We start from the raw sequence: 19,849 nt of genomic DNA, 5'->3' as shown, positions 1-19,849 counted from the left end.
TATTTGATATGCTCAGAATTCTTAAAGTGTAATGACTACCATTTGCACAAGCTTTCATAAACTATTACCTTATTTAATAAAGAAAAATTAGGCTGGGAATAGAGGTATTAAACTATAAGAATCTCTGAGGTTAGAATTTCTAACAGTAGTAGGGAAAATTTTGTTTTAATGGAAAACTATGCATTGTTTAGCCTACAGCCTCTCTCAGTCATCCGAGTCTGATTCTCTGGGAACTATTTTACAACTTTGTAAATTGTAGACAGCTTATAGCAATCCTAAATAAATCCCAACCATAGTCATGTAAATCTTGTCCTGTCCAGTTTCCTTCTCTCCTGCTCTACAGAAAAAGAAGCTAGTTTTGCCTCCATCTGCAGATTCATTTCAATTCTCCTGCTCTATGAATGAATCTGTTGGAGTCCTCTTTGAACTGGTTGTAACAGCTTACCTGTGTCAAAAGAAAATTCAGAGGGAATTCCCTGCCGGTCCAGTGGTTAGGACTCAGCGCTTTCACTGCCGGGGCTGGGCTCGACATCTGCTCATGGTACTAAGATCCCACAAGCCAGCGAGGTGCGGCCAAAAAAAAAAAAAAATTCAGAGAGCTTTACTTGATATGAATATTTTATTGAGCAAGAAAAACTTCACAAACTGGGAGACTTGAAAACCAGAAGGGGTAAGACACTCACTTTCAGCAGCTACAGCTCAGTTAAATGAGGAAGGATGTTGTTTTCTATCGCGATTGGTTAATAGAAACTTACATTCTTGCAGGGAGTGTAGCATCGCACAAGCTTACCTGCTTAGAGCTAATGGGCTAGGAAGCTGTAAGGGCATGCTGATGTGAAGAAAGCTTAAGTTTTGTTTAAGGTCAGAGTCAGCATCTGGGGGAGATCAGGACAGTTGAAGCTTTGGTTATGGGGCTAGGTGTGATTGCTTAGGGTATATTCAAACTGTGGCCTCCATGATGGTTTTTCTTTGACACCAGCTTCCTCATTAATGAGTTTTTAAAAATATTTTACACACGTTCGTTTCATAATATCTGTATGGGAGTAATAATTTTGCCCTTTGGAGGATAATTATCCTTTAATTAAATAATTGGCTGATCAATTAAAGAATTAGTTAACCATATAAGAAGGCTTATAATTAAGTTCTAACTTTGGGAATCTGGTTCACCTACATGCATCATTAACAGAGAGAGGAACTGTAGTAACTGGGATCTGGCTTAGTTTAGCCAGAATTAGTTTAGTTGTTTTTTCGCCCTACACTTACCTACTGATCAAGCGGATCAGATTGCAGAGAGGTAATTAAGGTAATATTTGATCAGAAACTTGGTCTTCATATATAAATAGATAAATAAAAGGTCCTACTGTGTAGCACAGGAAACTATATTCAATATCTTATAATAACCTATAGTATAAAAGACTGTGAAAAACAATATATATATTCATATATATACATATGGCTGAGTCATTTTGCTATATACTAGAAGATAATATGGCATTGTGAATCAACTATACTTCAATTTAAAAAGCTTTATATTACAAAAAAAAAAGAAAGAAACTTGGTCTTCAATAGACATGGTTCTTATGTCTTTTAAAAACGAAAGTTGTCTAAGATAGACTAGCTCTATATTTTCTCTGCTTCAAAATATATTTTAAATGTGGCTTGTGACAGGAGCTATTCTTAGAAACAAACAAAATGCTATCTTTTTTCCAACAGTTTCATATTAAGAGACTGAATATACAAATGAACAATGACCAGTCTGTATGACAATAGACTCTGAGCCACAACCTTGGCAGCAAGCAGTCCCAGAAGCCAAATCACAACCTCTGCAGCTATTAGTCCAGAATGATCAGATGAGGTCAATGACTGCCAGCTTCCTTAATATTTGCCCCACTTCCAACTCAGGAGCTACCGGAGAAAGGCAAAATGCTCCTCAGACCAAAAGCATAAGATGCCCTACTCTAGTCAGCCCACCTCCTGCTTCCGGTGCCAGCAATCTCCAATCACTGCTCACCTGGGGACTCTCATGCCCCTGTGGGTCTCTGCCCAAAGTAAGAGATGCTGGCTGATTCCCTTGCTAGAGCAAACTCCCAATAAATACCTCTGTTCATTCTCATCTGGGTGCCCTTTGTTTATTTCCACATAATACATTTACTTCACTAGAGAATCATGAAACTTACATGAAGAATTTATTATTGGCCCAGAGGAAACACTCAGAAAACTACAGGTTCATTCGTTCTTCCTGGAGATCAAAAAGTAGCTAGAAATTCCTCAACTATATTACTGATATGAAATCATACAGAAAAGTTGTGGGACAGCAAACAAGAGAGTTGAACTCTAAGGCCAGTCATTTTTGTTATAAATAAAGATAATATTACAAATGAAACTTTAAAAATAAACTTGATTTTAATTTTCAGTACAGGAAAAAAGGTGCCTTGTTCCCAGTTTCTCAATCTTAAAGGTGAAAGGGACTTGTCCCTTGCCGAAGTTCGTTGTTTACAAAAGTCAAAATGGAGATCTGGGGAGATGACGCAGTTTACCAGAGAGCAGCGGGGAACCCCAAGGATAGCCTGGGTGTCTTTGGCCATGAACCCTTTCTCCCAGTAGCCTCAAATAAGCAAACACCCTAAGAAGAAACCATTTGCAAATAGTTTCCAAACACGTCCCCCAACATTCCTTCAAGTCATATTGTAACCCCTAAACTCTGAACCTCAAATCTTGCTTACTCCTACTTCAGTTTTCTTTCTACAACATCACTTCACCTTCGTCTGTTTCCAATTTTCTCATCAGCAAAAACTGTTTCAAATGAAATATTACCCAGAGCCCAAGAAGGCACGTGGGCTCCTCTTCACAGGTGCCTCGGTGCCTCCCCTCCGGAGGGCGCTGTACTTGTCTTACATAAACGTTAGGAATCAGAATTAGAATACCTGCACCTCCAAGTACCCCAGGGCAGTGCTTTTCAAACCTTAATATGCAGACCAGTCACCTAGGAATCTTGTTAAAGGTCAGATTCTGGTTCAGGTCCTGGTGGTGTCGGAGAGTCTGCATTCCTGTCGAGTTCCCAGGGAAGGCAGTGCCAAGCCCCACCTGAGAAGAGTTTTAAAATCACACACGTGGGGCTTCCCTGGTGGCGCAGTGGTTGAGAGTCCGCCTGCCGATGCAGGGGACACGGGTTCGTGCCCTGGTCCGGGAAGATCCCACATGCCTCGGAGCGGCTGGGCCCGTGAGCCATGGCCGCTGAGCCTGCGCGTCTGGAGCCTGTGCTCCGCAACGGGAGAGGCCACCACAGTGAGAGGCCCGCGCACCGCAAAAAAAAAAAAAAAAAAATCACACACGTATATCCCTCACTACTAGTTTAGGTGCACATATTCAGAGCGGAATCTGGGAGCTGTCATTTTAAAAGCTCCAAGGACCAGTTCTGTTTACAAACACAGTGCTACAACAACGTATTCCAAACTGCCCTGATGATAAGAACCACCTAAGACACTGGATTCAATGCTAGTTCTCAGGTCTTCGCCTGGAGGTGCTGATTTAGTAGGTTTGGGGTGGAACCCAGGAATCTATTTTAAAAGGGACATAAATGACTAGCAGCCCAAAAGTTTGGCAGACGATGGCCCTCAAACACAATTTATAAACCGTTCCATTCTGCTTTCCAGCTTTTGGATTTCTTCATTCTTTGATTCATTCGACTTTGTCACGACCGTCTCGGATAGGGTGGACTCCGACTGGGTCCTTTCCTTGCCCAGTGCCGACGGTGCCAATTGAACGAGACCAGGTTTGGCAAAGCAGAGGAGAAACTATTTGTTGATCAAGGAGTGGGCAAGGGAGAGCTCCTGCTCTGAAGACCCCTTCTCCCTGCTGGGGGGTTGGGGAGAGCAGGAAACTTAAGGGGTAAGAGGTGGGTGCACCACCAGAATTCTGGGAAAGGGGCGGAAAGTTCCAGAAACAGCTGGAACATGTGCAGTCCCTTGAGCTCCCTTGCACACGGACTAATTGTGCCTGGCAACGTGCAAGTCCCGCCTTTGGGCGGAGGTCCTAGCATGGTAAGGGGCAAAGGCAACTTTTAGACACTTTGGGGCTCTTCTGTGCAGGCGCTGCCCTCATGGTCAGGCTGGAGCCGGTTCAGGGCAGTTGACTGTCCCCATCTTGGGCCTTTCTAGCTCTGGCTGGTTCTGCGGTTTTGCTTATGTGGCATCTGCCATAGTTCCTGTTAAGCGAGCACAGCTGTGGGCATAGATCAATGGATTGTGGTGGGAAAAGAGAAAGTAAGTTAGTCTCCATACACGTGTGGGTCTCCTCCCTGTGACAGCTTTGGTGTTAACTTCTGAATTATCTCCTCCAGGGCTTGATAAACTGCTGTTTCTTCAACTTTGCCATAATCAGACTTTCAGGTGGTGATTCTGAAAGGACCCTAGGCATCCCTCAGGCATTTTGGAAAGTTTAATTATTGTTTATGTAGAAAAAAATGAACCACAGAATCTAAGCATGAGCCTTTATTTGAGAATACCTGGCATGAGAAATCTCAAGAGGTGCAGTCAGTTTAGGGGAAAAGAGTAGACTGTTTTTTGTTAATTTTTATTTATTTATTTTTGCGGTACACGGGCCTCTCACTGTTGTGGCCTCTCCCTTTGCGGAGCACAGGCTTCGGACGCGCAGGCTCAGCGACCATGGCTCACGGGCCCAGCCGCTCCGCGGCATGTGGGATCTTCCCGGACCGGGGCACGAACCCGTGTGCCCTGCATCGGCAGGCGGACTCTCAACCACTGTGCCACCAGGGAAGCCCGAGTAGGCTGTTTTACGGGACTTCAGCAAGAGGGGTCTGTCAAAATTCAGATCGTTCTGGGAATAGAGAAGAATTGTTCTTGAAGATTAGCAGCCATATCTAGCCATCTGGATTTTGCTTACAGTGCTGGGAAAGCTGATAGGAGCTAAAGTCCTGTGCAAGAGGGTTGGGCAGAAGAGCCATTGGGACAAACACCTGCCAGGTTCTCAGTGGAAATTTTCTAGTCTTTCAGGGTCTTGCAGTCCCTAATTTTGGTCGACATGGATACTGAGTCTCATATCTAGGTCTTACCACATCTTGGTTTGTTCAGTTCACTAGATCTATGTTACTCCTGACGATTGCTATCCCAGACTCTGCAAAGAACAGGCACCCAAGCTTCCCATGACTTTTGCCTTTGTAACTCCAGTCACTTGACAAGTGAGTGGTTGCACAGAGGAGAATATAGCAAATGACTGTGGAGACAAGTATTAGCATGAGATTTATCAGAAGACCTTGAACAGTGCCTCTCAGTCCTGTTAATACTGGCTGTCATGGACCGCATGTTTACATCCCCCCAAATTCAGATGTTGAAACCCTAATCTCCAATGTGATGGAATTTGGAGATGGCGCCTTTGGGAGGTAATTATGTCATATGGGTAGAGCACTCATGGTGGGGTTAGTGCCCTTATAAGAAGAGACAGGAAGGAACTTGTTCTCTTTCTGCTCAGCACCATGTGAAGATACAGCAAGAAGATGGTTGTGTGCAGGGGCTTCCCTAGTGGCTCAGTGGTTGAGAGTCCACCTGCCGATGTAGGGGACACGGGTTCGTGCCCCGGTCCGTGCCGCGGAGCAGCTGGGCCCGTGAGCCATGGACACTGAGCTTGCGCGTCCGGAGCCTGTGCTCCGCAACGGGAGAGGCCACAACAGTGAGAGGCCCGCGTACCACAAAAAAAAAAAAAAAAAAAGGAAGATGGCTGTGTGTAAACAGGAAGAGGGTCCTCACCGAGAACCCAAGCTGCTGGCCCCTGAGTCTCTAGAGAAATAAGATTCTAGATTAACGGGTCTGTGTAACACTCTCTTTGCTCATCTTTCTCATTTTCCCAAAGTAACAAAGATTAAGGGAAGAAACTTTATGAATTTCACTTTAGCAATAAGAGGTTTAAACTAACAGAGAGAGAAAAGATAGCCAAGCAAAGGAAGAGAAAGAGACCAAGAAGAGTTTGGCAGTCACTTACTCCAGGTATGCCTGCATCCTGATTCCCAGGTCTTGGGTAGAAACTGCTCATAGATAGCCACCTGCTGTGTAGTCTGAGGCTCTTGGGAAGATGGTCTCCTTCATGATGTTTCTGTTTCTGGTAACATCCCAGTGATGCTCAAGACAGTCTTATATTGGTATGATTTTCAATAAGCCAAAGTCTCTGGGATGAAGGTCATGCAGAGGTTCCTATAGTTTACCTTTTGGAAAAGCTGCTGGACCCATTTTATAAACTGGGATATTCTGCATTCACCCTCTATCACCTTTTGCCATATTGGACTGTACAAGAACAGAGTCAAGGATGAGGGTGAGATCCACAGACACATGGAGTATTCAGCGAGCAGCAGATGTGGGGATTGTCTATGAGTTCCTGCTGGAGTGACCCGAAAGGCCATTAGAGCCTTTGGCTGTAGTAGCCAGAGTTGCTCTGGTAGTTTCATAAATTACCATTTATTCATTTAATTTTCTCTGAGGACTATTGGTGATAAGGCAGCAAAGCTTACGTGTGACAGGGCCCTAGAGAGTTCCTTAACTACAATTTCAGTGAATTGGGTTCCTTAATCACTAGACAAATTAGGTGAGTTTTCTTCAAGTGGGAGACATAAATACTAAAAAAAATTTTGCTACTGTCATAGAAGTTACTTTACAATAAGAGAAGACTTCAACCCAAGCAGAAAACAGAGACGGAGTAGTAAGAACACATTTAGAATCCCATGAGAAAGAGACTGAATTAAATCCATCTGTAGAGTTTTAAAAGGGCATAAAGGTTTTGGCTCATTTCAATTTTCCTTCTTTACAGTTTTCCCAGGAGTATGGTTTGGATGGATGGATCATTCCAGAGATATCCTCTGAAGTCTTATGAAAGATTTCCCACAAAGGCTTATTGAAGACTCTGATATAGTAAGATATGTGTGTTTGGTCTTTGTTCCTGGTACATGTTGTACCTTCACCCTATTTGAAAAAAGTTGGGGTTAACAGTGAATGCAACTGTATTGCCTGGTGTTAGAAATAGCCCACTAATCTTATAACCCTTCCCTATGTGACTCAGGGTGTGCTGGGGCAGAGGTACTTGCTAGACTAGTATTGCTGCCTGCAGTCTAAACCAGCACAGTGGCCAAACCTAATGTCCTTTCCAAAGGTGGAAAAGTTTGGGTATAGGTAGAGAGAAGGAGGAATAGTAGCTGAGGGTAGAGGAACAAATAAAAGAGTTATGAAATAAGGGAAATCCAATATTACATTAATACCTCAAAAGAGGCTCAGAGCAAGAGATGATATTGTCTCTCAGCTCAATTTATCAGGAGCCTAAAAGGGTAAAAGCAGATATTGCTGACAGCACTCCTGCTTTTAGAATCTGACGAGATGGGGTGGAAGGCTGCAAACCTGAGGGGCCTCACCCTGGAGACATTTTCATACAATATGGATCCTGGACCGGACTAATTATTAATGACTGAATGGGCTCTAGTCATGTGCTGCATCTCTTAACTGTTAGGATCCCCAGACCTGTGGTATATTTTTAAATATATATATGGTCTTTGTCCCCAGTTCCTGGCACAAAGCTTCTAAAACCCTTGGAATTTCCTGCGATAGGAGCATCTTTCATTCCTCATAACAAGCCCTTTTCAACCATCCCTGAGTTTAGGTTGATGAGGTGACTCTTGGTAGACCTTTACTTTTTATTATTATTTTTAATGCAGTTTTTTAAAGATTTTTTTTTTGATGTGGACCATTTTTAAAGTCTTTATTGAATTTGTTGCAATATTGCTTCTGTTTTATGTTTTGGTTTTTTGACCACGAAGCATAGGGGACCTTAGCTCCCCGACCAGGGATCAACCCACACCCCCTGCATTGGAAGACGAAGTCTTAACCACTGGACCACCAGGGAAGACCCTTGGTAGACCTTTAGACAGCTTCAGAATGGGGGCTGGTCAACAGAGGAACCACCCTTATGACTAGAGGGCTGGAACTTTCAGCCCCATCCCCAGAACTCACGGGAGCAAAGACAGACTGGAGATGGAGTTCAATCACCAATGGCCAGTGATTTAGTCGATCGTGCCTACATAATGGGACCTCCATAAAAGCCCCTAAACGATGGGGTTCAGAGATCTTCTGGGTCGGTGGACGCATCGAGATTGGGGGAGGGTGGTGCACCTGGAGAGGGCATGAAAGCTCTGCCCTTCCTCTCTCCCCAGTACCTTCTTCTATGCATTCTTCCATTTGACTCTTCCTGAGTTGTAAGAAACGGGTAACAGTAAGTAAAGCCCTTTCCTGATTTCTGTGAGTTGTAGTGGCTTATTGAAACTGAGAAAGGGATTGTGGGAACCCCTGACTTTGCAGCCAAGTTGGGCAGAAGTGTTGGTAGCCTGAGGACCGGGTCCTTGTGACTGGTGTCTGCAGTGAGGGCAGTCTGTGGGATTGAGCCCCTGGACCTGTGGGGTCTGATGCTAACTCCAAATAGATGGTGTCAGAATAGAAGTAACTGGGCACCTAGTTGGTGTTCAGAGAATGAGAAAATTGCAGAAATATGAATTTTACAGTTTTCTTTCTGTGTTGTTTAATTTCCACATATTTGTGAATTTCCCAAGTTTCATCTGTTGCTGATTTTTAATTTCATTCCATTATGATTAGAGAACACACTTCGTATGATTTAAGTACTTTTGAAATCATTGAGACAAGTTTTTTTCACCCAGCATACTGTCCATCCTGGAGAATGTTCCATGTGCACTTGAGAAGAATGTGTATTCTACTGTTATTGGGTGTAATGTCTATAGATGCCTGTTAGGTCTAGTTGGTTTTGTAGTGTAGTTTGTCTTCTATTTCTTTGTTGATCTTCTGTCTAGTTGTTCTAGCTATTACTGAAGCTATTATCAAAGTCTCCACTTACTAAATTTTCTACTTCTTCCAGTTCTGTCAATTTTTGCTTCCTGTATTTTGGGGCTTCATTGTTAGGGTGTATGTGTTTATAATTATAATATATTCTCAATGGATTGGCCCTTTTGTCATCATATACTTTCTTTCTTTGTCTTTCATAACCATTCAGTATTTTTGTCTTAATTGTCTGTTTACCTAATATTGTTATAGCCACTCTAGCTCTCTTTTGCTTACTCTTTTCATGGAATATCTTTTTCCATTCTTTTATGTTCAACCTGTTTATGTCTTTAAATCTAAAATGAATCTCAGTGGACAGTATATAGTTAGACCATGGTTTTTTAAAAATCCATTCTGCCAATCTCTGCCTTTTAATTGGTGTTTTAATCCATTTAAGTGTATACTGTTAAGGAAGGACTTACTTCTGCCATTTTGCTACTTGTTTTTTATATGTCTCATGTCTTTTTTGGTCTTTTATTCTTCCATTACTGCCTTCCTTTGTGTAAGTAGATCTTTTCTGATGTACTATTTTAATTCCCTTGTTGTTTGTTTTGGTATATATATTTTTAGTTATTTTCTTAGTGGTTGCTCTGGGATTACAATTAATATATTAACTTATAAAAACGTAGCTCAGATTAATACCAACTTAATTCCAATAGTATACAAAAACTTTGCTCTTATATAACTTCATTTCTTCCCCCTCTTTCGTGCCATTAATGCCATACATATTACCTCTTCATTCTATGCCCATTAACATAAATTTGTAATTATTGCTTTCTATAGTTGCCTTTTAAATCAGATAGGATAAGAAAAAAGTGTTACAAACCAAAAAACATTTCTAGTGTCCTTTCATTTCAACCCGAAAGACTTCTTTTACTATTTGTCTGCTATTAACAAATTCTCTTGGTTTTTGTTTATCTGGAAATACCTTTTTTTTTTGGCTGCACTGGGTCTTGGTTGTGGCACGCTGGATCTTCTTTGCAGCACGCGGATCTTCATTGCGGCACACGGGCTTCTTAGTTGCGGCACGTGGGCTTTTAGTTGCGGCATGCGGACTCTTAGTTGCAGCATGTGGACTTCTTAGCTGCAGCATGCGGACTCTTAGTTGTAGCACGCATGTGGGATCTAGTTCCCTGACCAGGGATCGAACCCGGGCCCCCTGCATTGGGAGCATGGAGTCTTACCCACTGGACCACCAGGGAAGTCTCTATCTGGAAATATCTTAATTTCTCTAAAATAGACAAATTCCCTCAGCTCACGACCCACCTTCTTGGTAGTCACCTTTTCTTCAGGCCACAGAGGGGTCCCAGCTCTGTTCTAGAGGGTTGGGTTCTACCAGCTTGTCTGTACTATGAGACCCTGCCTCCTGATTCAGATGGCCTAAGAAAGAAAATGACTGAATTTGGACTTGGAACCAACTGACTCTTAGGAGTTGTCAGGGAACATATTTCCCACCAAGCAAAATGGACAGTAGATGTAGATAAAGCCGTGCGTGGAGAGTACAGTGTATCCAGGGCCTATGGAAGATACAAAGAAGTATCAAACACTGTTCTTATCTTCAGGGAAGTGTGTCCAGGCCATAAGGTAGTCCTTAAAAGTCAATGATAAATGAGTCAAGGTCCTCAGGAAACTTATTGTCTCCTGGAGAAAATTAGTAGAAGGACTAATTGTATTACAGTTTGATCAACACTAGCACTGAGCATAGGGTGCTGCAAGCACTCAGAGGAGGTCCTCCTAATGCAAACTCAGGGCCGGGGAAGGAGAGGGTTCAGTAAATGCTTTTAAGAGAAGCCGACATTAATTCTTGTATAATAGTAGTTAACATTATTAACAGATTACTATCTCATTTAATCCCCTCTACAGCCCTATGTGGTAGGTACAAACATTACCCCCAAGTTACAGATGAGGAAACTGAGCTTTGGTGAAGTTCAGGGACTTGGCTAAACTTCCCAGTTCTGGCAAGAAGGTCACACAGCTCTGAAGTGGTAAAGCTGAGCAGCCCTAACCAGGCATAATGAGCTTTAACCACCCATATTCATAACCACTGTGTAGCATGACAGATCACTAGTAGTTCACTAGGCTGGAATGGGAAAGGGGAACTTCAAGTCAAAGGAGTCAGGAGGAGAAAGATGGAGGGGTGAGAGTACAGGATGTGTTCTGGAAACTGAAGTAGTTCAGTGTGGCCGGATCAAGAGAGTAAAGGGGGAAATTTTTGGAAAAAGGAGGAAGAGGTAGGTTGGCGGAGGGACTCATGAAAGAGAACCATTGATGATTTTAAGCATCAAGAACTAAGATGAGACTTTTAAGGTATGCAGAATGGATTGTGGAAAGGGAAGGTGTATGACTACTCAAAGAAACAAGGCAGGATGACAGTTGCTTAGTCCCCAGCAAAAAGGATGATCTTAATTAAAGTTGTAGCAGGAATGGAGAGGAAGTACAGATTCAAGAGATGCAGAGACATTATACTCAGAAATGTGGCAGTCAGCTGTTTTTCTACCTGAGCACCACACTCTAAGGGGCCTTTTCAGATTTTTGGTAAAATCTAGAAATTTTGCAGAGAACTAAGGCAAATGCACTGTGGACTTTTTCCTTTGATGATAACACCTAGTTTTCTGACTTGAAAAACTATATGTAATTAGTGGCAATACTCCCCTGATTAGAGAAGTACAAGAAGAGGATTTGGGGTGGAATACATAAATTCCAGTTGGGTTCACCTTGAGTTTGAGGTAAGTAAGGGACTCTGGGATTAAGGGAAGCTCTAGAGGCAGTTGATATACTTCTGGAGTTCAAGAGAGTTCTGGTTTGGATGTTGTGTAGACAGTCTGCAAGGTGATCAATCCTCCCAGGTGCCCAGGACTGAGAGCTTTTCTGGAACATGGGACTTACAGTGCTAAAGCCAGGAGAGTCCCAGGCAGAGCAGGACAGCTGGTCACCCTAGGACTGGTCTGGGGCCCCAGAGAGAAAGCTGAGTTAGAAACATATATGTGGGCAGCACCAGTCTGTAAGTGACAGCAAGGAAGGGATGGAATCACCCAAGAAGAATGTGGTGTAAATAAAAAACTGCCAAGGAACGAATCCTGAGGCATGCTAACACTAAATGAAAAGGTAGGGAAATAAAAAACTGGCCAAGGTAGTATGGCTCTGTTGGTTGGTTACCGAGTAGCCATTCTCCCTTGTGGCTGGCCCCAGCCAATCGTGGCAATCCTCTCCCCCTTTCCATGTGGGTCTAAGGGTGGACTTGTGACCCAGTGCTGACAAATGAGATTCTTTGGTTCCTTCAGCAAGCGGGGACTGATTGCCTACCAGGTGCCAAGGCTGTGGGGATACAGATGAGAAGAAAATCCTTGACTTCATGGAGTCTACTTTTTCATGGATGAGAAAGATAATAAAGAAATAAAGGCATATGTCAGCTATTGATAATCCCTAAGAAGAAAAAGCAGAATAAGGGGAATAGGGAAAATGGGTTGAGGTACAGTAACATTTTACATGGAAAGTCAGGAAAGGCCTCAGTGGTAAAATGGCATGAAATGTATGGGACACTGTCCTGGTGGTAGGTACAAATATTACCTACCAGGGGTTTCAGCGCCACCTTGTGTCCACAGAGGGAGGTACCACTAAACCATGTCCAAAGGAAAGAGCCTGGATTCTTGATTGATATCACTGAGCAGCCAAACCCATCCCTACTGATACAGGGATGGAAAAGGAAAGAAAGAAAGGTGGGAAGAAAGTCAGAAAGAGCTGTGTCCTAGAAACTAAGGGGAAGGAGAGTTAACAGTTTCAAATGCTGCAGAGAGGCCAAGGAAGATAAATGTTTGAAAGTGTCTAATGGTGACCTTGACCTGGGCCGTTTCAGCAGAGCCACGGGGAAGACGGGGAAGCACATGACCACACCTTTTCAAGGACCTTGCTGTGGAAATCGAAGGTGAGGAGAGGACGCAATCTCCAGATGAGGGGATACAAACCAGAGGATGAAATTCCTAAATTCATAACTACGCCTAAGTTTGTTTTACATTGCGGAAAAGTAAAAAAACAATAGACAGGGAGAAGCTGAGCATATGGGAGTTAATTGATAGAGACAGTACCCAGGGGGAAAAAAAGCCACAAATGTACAAACTGCTTTTCTTCTAATGAAAAGCCAAAGTCCTTCTTGGCTTTCAAGGCCCCCACTAGAGCTCTCCTCTCATCCCCAGCCCTCTCCCCACCTGCCCTCTGAGGATTTGGTCACCTGGCCTTCTTGCTGGTCCTCCCACTAGCTGCTGTTCGCTCTTTCCCCAGATATCTAAGCTCTCCCTTCCTTCCATGCTCTGCTCACAGATGATCTTTCTAAGGAGTCTCCTTGACCAACCGATATAAAATAACAACGCCATGCCCGCACCATCATTCCCAATCCCTCGCCTAATTTTTTTCTGTCGCATTTATTACCACCTGACCTACCATACATCTCACTTACTTAATCGTCCACTGCCCGTCTCCCCACTAGAACGCAAGCTCCATGAAAACAAGGCCTTCGCTTTGTTTTCAGCGTTGAGAACATTGTGTGGCACATGGTAGGCATCCAACCAATATTTGTGGAATGAAAAAATATGTGGCAAAGGAGTAGCAGAGACAATACGTGAACTTAGAAAAAGGAGTCATTGTGACACTGGGCGATCACAAAAGGCTCAGGTCCAGGAAAGCAGCATGAGCAATGGCAGCTCACATTTCTTGGCTACATACTACCCACTAGATACTGTTCTAAGTGCTTTACATAAATTGTCTTTTAAGCTTCAAAATGGGTCTAGAATGTGGGCGCTCCTGTGACTTCTGTTTTACAGGTAAAGACGGAGGCGCAGGGAGGGTAGGTCATGTGCTCAAAGTCTCATAAATAATTTGCAGCAGGGCTGGGATGACGAACTCAGGCAGAGCTGGGCATGTAAAGATCAGGCTGTAGTCCCTTAGCCTTTAAGGATTTAGACTTGCTGATGAGAAAGGAGAAAGATATTTCAGGCACAGCATTTCTGAAAGGCCAGAATTTACAAGTTCATTCTGGAGAGAATAAAGAGCCCAGTCTGACTAGAGAGGATGTTCAGGGGCTCCAGGAAATGGGAGAGAAAATTAGAAAGATAGGGTGGGGCTGGCTGGTGGACAGCTCAATTGCCAGGCTTGGATTCCATTAGGAATTTCAACTGGGAGTCATGGTAGGTGTGTGATCAGAGGAGTAACAAAATGTAAACAGCAGTTCAGTAGCTGTCAGCATGTTAACAGCCTCTGAAAACAAAGCAGACACAGTAAGGAGTATTGGGAGGGTGAAAGAAAAGCTTTCTCATCACCAAGTTCAAACTACTCTGTATTTTAATTATGCATTTTAAACAGATGAAAAGGTAGCCTGGCAATCCTCACCAACTTTCCCTGGCTCCAGCAGACAGATTTAGATGTCCCAGTCAGTAATTAGCCATTGTTAATAGTGATGATGCAGTCATGACCGTATCACCCGAGTTCTACATTTCACATCCTTTACATAAAGTATTTCATTTAATCTGCACAGCAACCTGTCCATAAGAGGAAACTGATGCTCAGTTCTAGACTCATAGACTGTTAGAATGGAAACAAACTTTAATATCATCCGTGCTATGGTTCAGTTTTCTCTGCAACATCTGAAACTCACCAGAGTCCTGCCTGATTCTGAGAGGGGGGATGGGCAGCATTTCACAAAGTCAGTCTCTCACCCTCAGCCCACAGCAATCCTCAGGAGCTACAAGAACATCAGAGGAAAATATCACGAATATCTCAAGGGTACTAAGGGCTGCCTGTATTTGCAGTTGCAAAAATCTTTATCCATATAAAAATGTAGTCCAGGAAAGCTTAGTCTATTTTCCCCTTCTGGACTCAGCCTATTTCTACCTCATCATTTTTTCATATGCCAGAAGTACAGGAAGGGAATTCAGGGGAAAGTCAAACAATATGTATCATGTGTGACTGTATGGCAGGCTCTTTACTCACAATATCTCATTTACTTCTCCTAACAACCTTGTGAACTAGATTACTAATCTCAGTTTTAATACAACATAGGGAAACTGAGGCCAAAGAGCTTAAGTAACTTGCATAAATTCACCTGGGCCTGGCAGTGGCAAGAAACTGGATTCTGATCCAGGTCCATCTGGCTTAAGACTTCATCTGCATCGCGTCCTGTGCACTCTCTTCTCTCTTCGTTGCTTCTTCCAGTATAGTCTCCAGTTGTACCCAAATTGCTGTCCGTCAGTAAGCTGCTTGGACAGCTTCTGGCTTCAACACATAATGCCTTTAACGTCTGTACCAGTGCTGGGGAGGAAACAGCGGGCCCCACCCACTAGAGACAGCATCCAGAAGCATCTCCCACCACCCTTACTCCCACCCGATCGTGTGGCAAAACACTTCAAAAGGGAAACCCAGGAACTATGCCCTCTCTGTTTACTTAGGTGACTTCCATAAGAGCTCACATCACACACAGTGTCCTGGCCTCACCATATTTGGCAGTGATCAGCAGGTAGAACCCAAGGTTTTACAACAGAGACATGAAGGTTGAATGGGTGGGACCAGAGCAAAGAAGGTGCATCGGGTATAAGGTGCCCCCTGACTCGGTCACATACTGCTAAGGGCTGTGGGCTGTGTCCCTCCCAGTCAACTGTGGAGGCTAGAAGGACTCACCTAGGCCAGCATCCCAAGCTACTCGTCAGCTCTTTGGATTAAATCAACATTTACAGCACTGAGGTTTTTCACATTTGCTAAAGTATGTCCCTCGGGGGCATATTAAGAACACAGAAACCTTGTGTATGATGGACAATAGTAACGACTAGAGAGCGGTATCCCCAACTAGCTCAGTTGTCAACAACTCTCTTTTGAGAATCTGCTAGGGGTGGACGCTGTGGGAGAAACAAAAATGAGTAAGGCTTGCTGCCTCCCTTCAAGGAGCTTGAATATGAATCTCAGTAGTTAACTGCCTATGTGACAAAATAAACTCTGTAAAAGAGCAGAGTACAGTGGCTCTAAAGGCAAACTGTTCCCCCACTTAATAGCTCTGTGAGCTCGATTAAGTGACTTAACCTCTCTGTGCTTCAGCATCCTTGTCTATATATAAAACAAGATAACGAGAGGTAACTGTCATAGGGTCGTGATGAGGATTAAATGAGTCAATGCTTATAAGCTTCTTAAAGCAGCACCTAGAAGACAGAAAACATTCAATAAATATTTATAATAATTATTATTATTTAAAATGCCAATAAGTATATCTCTGCATGAGTCAAATCAGCTAGAATTTTTATAAATTAGCACAGGAAGTCCTCATCTGTTCATTGTTTCAGGAGTTAGAATATGTATATCTTTATACAGAAACATTGTAATAGATGTAATAGATGACGTTTAGTTCCCAGGCCCTCAAACAAAAGACTCTTTAAGCCATGCTATCACTTAAGACTTTCATGTTTGCAGTTTAAAAACAAATTTAAAACCGTTCTATTGTAATAATAGAAAAAACAAAAAACGATTTAAAATATAATCAGCTTTTTATTTATCTTGAAAGTTGACACTTTAAGAAAAACAGGGTAGATTTTTAAAAATATTTATTTATTTAATTTATTTATTTGGTTGTACCAGGTCTTAGTTGCAGCAGGCGGGCTCCTTAGCTGCAGCTCCAGGGCTCCTTAGTTGCAGCACGTGGGCTCCTTAGTTGTGGCATGCGAACTCTTAGTTGCAGGATGCATGTGGGATCTAGTTCCCTGACCAGGGATCGAGCCCAGGCCCCCTGCATTGGGAGCATGGAGTCTTATCTACTGTACCACCAGGGAAGTCCCCAGGGTAGATTTTTAAATGGATGAAAACGAACACGGAAATTTCTGACAAGATGAAAAGAAACATCTGGGTACTTGAAAGGCTTTAGAGGTCGACACTCCTAAGTTTTTAGAAAGTCTTATTTCATTCAGGACTTATATGGCTTTTTTTCCCAACCACTATTAGCAGTGGTTTTGCACCTGTACCGGGAATTAAAAAGAGGCAGAAGAGGACGAAATATTTTCCTTAAAATGATATGTATACATGTGGAAGAAAAAGCTGTCTGGAATGCAGTTAACTCCATTTAAAGAAAAAAAAAGCAGGATAGAATCCCCAAAAAGAAAAATAAAATATAACAGTCACTGATTTTCAACCACTGCACATTTCAAACCTTCACTTTTACATGGTAAACAACGGTACCCAGCAAAATGTTGGAGTTGGGCCCTTGTTTGAGGTTTCTGCCAGCCAACTTTACAGGATGTCATCTTTGGCAGTTAGCCCATATGATTTAATACCTTACTCTGTTTTCTCTTATTTTAATTAAAAAATCAGAGAAAATTAAAAAATAAAGACCACATTAATAGAAAACAATTGAAACAGAGATGGTTCTCAAAGGAACACCTCCTAAGTCTCAGTTGAATGTCCACTGGTCAAGCTGTGAAGGAAAAGAAGAAAATTAAAGACTATGTGCCCAGTATTAGAAATATATATTTGAAGAGTGTGAAATACAATTAAAGATTTGATTTTCCGTTTTAGTTCTCTAGCAATGAAAACTCCCATAACACATAAGTTCATATAGACCACATAAATCCAACTTTTTAACTTTTGGTTTTCAGAAATGCTGCACATCGGTACAAGAGTAAAGAGGTGGCCAGTACAAATCAAGGAAGCACCTGTGCCAGGTGATTCTCCATGGTGGCCACCAGGAGGCACCATCAGCTCATTCATAACTGCCTTGGTCGGGGAGCTGTAAGTGAGGGAGGGCGTTTCCAGTGTGGTTTAAGAAGAAGAAAAAAAAAAAAAAAGGCTTCTCTGGTTGAGAGTCCGCCTGCTGATGCAGGGGACACGGGTTCGTGCCCCGGTCCGCTAAGATCCCCCATGCCGCGGAACGGCTGGGCCCGTGAGCCATGGCCGCTGAGCCTGCGCGTCTGGAACCTGTGCTCCGCAACGGGAGAGGCCACCACAGTGAGAGGCCCGCGTACCGGGGGAAAAAAAAAAAAAGGAAAAAACAAACTGTTGTTTAAAGCATTCATTCAGTTGGGACTTTTACAAATTAGTATTTGTAACTGAGAGACTGCCAGAGATTCAGAATGTGTTTCAGCAAATGATTTTGCTGTCACTGACATCCCTTGTATAAATGCTTTTAAATGCAGTCTTGAAGGTAACTGATTCTCACTTCTCCATTCTCTCAAGAGCCTGTAGAATTATTCCAGTTCTGACAAGTCCCCAGTAGCTTTGTCTGCTGGAGTAGATTATCTTATCTCTTTGAACCCTGAAACACCAAATCTAAGTAAGAATCTGACCTTAGATCTTTATTTAAATTTGATAAACTGTCGCACTTACATTTATCTGCGTAAGTGCTATTGGTGTCAAGACAGGAGTCAGATTCTAGACTAAATCAAACCCCGAGTCAAGAAAATGGCAGTCATGCAGCCCCTCTCAGTTCCCAGGGCTCCACTCCCAGGAAGACACCTAGTGGTGCTGCGTGATGGCTATAGGCCCCCCTTCTCTTGCACTAATGTTGTCCAGTATGCTTTCCCCTTTCAGCTGTTTCCTATTGCTGAAAATCTGCTTACTTTAAGGCCTAAGTTACTCTAAACTATTTAAAAGACAACTGGGCTGTGTGAGAAGTTTTGGCTGGTAAGCCTTGCCGGCTGCTAAAGAAGGTCTTCCTGGGAAGCAGAAAGCTGGTGGGGACCTCACAGTCAGGGTCTGGTCCAAAAGCGAACTTTGGCAGGGCACAAAGATGGAGTCTTATACTACCACATTCCCAAGAGACTATGGTACAAAGAACAATACACTGCAACTTATTACATCATAATGAACAAGTAGGGCAGAGGAGCACTGATGGAGGCACACGGTTTGATGGAAAAAGCTCTTAGTTATTGAGTTGTTTCAACTGATAGTAGCCAAATCCATTAGATGTGGGTTTTGTTTGCTGATGTCTCAGGGGACACATCATTTCCACATGTGGGGAATGCATTTTCCTGTAATGTCCCGCACAGACTACAGTATGAATGTGCCTTATTTTATAGTCACTTACCACACTGTACGTCCCACATGCTGTTCCTTCGCTCCAGTGAAGAGTAAGGAAGATCACAGCACAGTGTTAAGATAGGCTAGGCTATACCGGGTAACAAACGAAACCCTGAGCTCTCAGTGGCTGAACAGTATAACAATTTGTTTTTCATTCATGCTGATGTTCCTGGTCAGAGCATTTTCCGGGACAGCTGTTCTCTAAGCAGCAAATTCAGGGATTGGCGCTTCTCCTATCACGTGTTTCTGCCATCTTGAAGTCTTCACTTCCAGCAGCGCAGATGGAGAGACAGCCAGACTGAAAGAACGTGAGAAAGTTTTATGTAAGGGATGCTGGGAAATGTAGTCTTCCTCTGAGCTCAAAAAGAAAATGAAATGGTTTGGTGGACACATATAATCAGCTCTGCCATGATCATGAATCTTTATTTCTAACAAAGGACCTTTCTGTAAATATCAAGTTCATCTTTCCCTTTCAATCCCACCTTCTGGGATTCTGTAAAATTTCTAGTAACAGGGAGAAATTAAATAAAACTTCTGCATCCCTGTGAATTTATCACCTATATAACCTACACAAGCATCTTAATCTACATAAGATTTCACTTAACCTGGAAGAATATTCTAATTATAAGCCACCCTCCATAGATGGAAGAACAATGACCACACTCCGCCTCACCCTACCATTCCCACCTTTAGACTTCACACCATGTTACACTTAGAACCTACAGCCATTTGTAGGGTCTTGCTTCTCCACATTTGCAAAGCCTTAATCCCACCCCAAACACAACAAAGAACATTAATGTTTCCAAATTCCTGACAGATATTAATCTTTGGGATTTAGGGATGAGATATCAGAATTCCCAAGAATTCCTGAAACCATAAGTTTTTCTTAAAATACTGCCAACATTATTCCTACTCTTTATTCACAATTATGG

The 19,849-nt window shown here is 42.8% G+C and overlaps 1 long non-coding RNA gene across 1 annotated transcript in view; it reads left to right on the top strand.

Annotated features, from left to right (window-relative positions):
• LOC137202799 (uncharacterized) overlaps positions 1-19,849 on the top strand; it is a 52,615-nt gene that overhangs the window by 10,098 nt on the left and 22,668 nt on the right. The window contains exon 2 of the long non-coding RNA XR_010932791.1: positions 6,814-6,914. This is a non-coding gene — a long non-coding RNA (uncharacterized lncRNA). The remainder of the gene's footprint in view (positions 1-6,813; positions 6,915-19,849) is intronic.

Source organism: Pseudorca crassidens, chromosome 11, assembly GCF_039906515.1.
Source record: "Pseudorca crassidens isolate mPseCra1 chromosome 11, mPseCra1.hap1, whole genome shotgun sequence".
Classification (NCBI taxonomy): Eukaryota; Metazoa; Chordata; class Mammalia; order Artiodactyla; family Delphinidae; genus Pseudorca; species Pseudorca crassidens.
The sequence above is the reverse complement of the archived record's forward strand: the minus strand, read 5'-3'. Positions and strand labels throughout refer to the sequence as shown.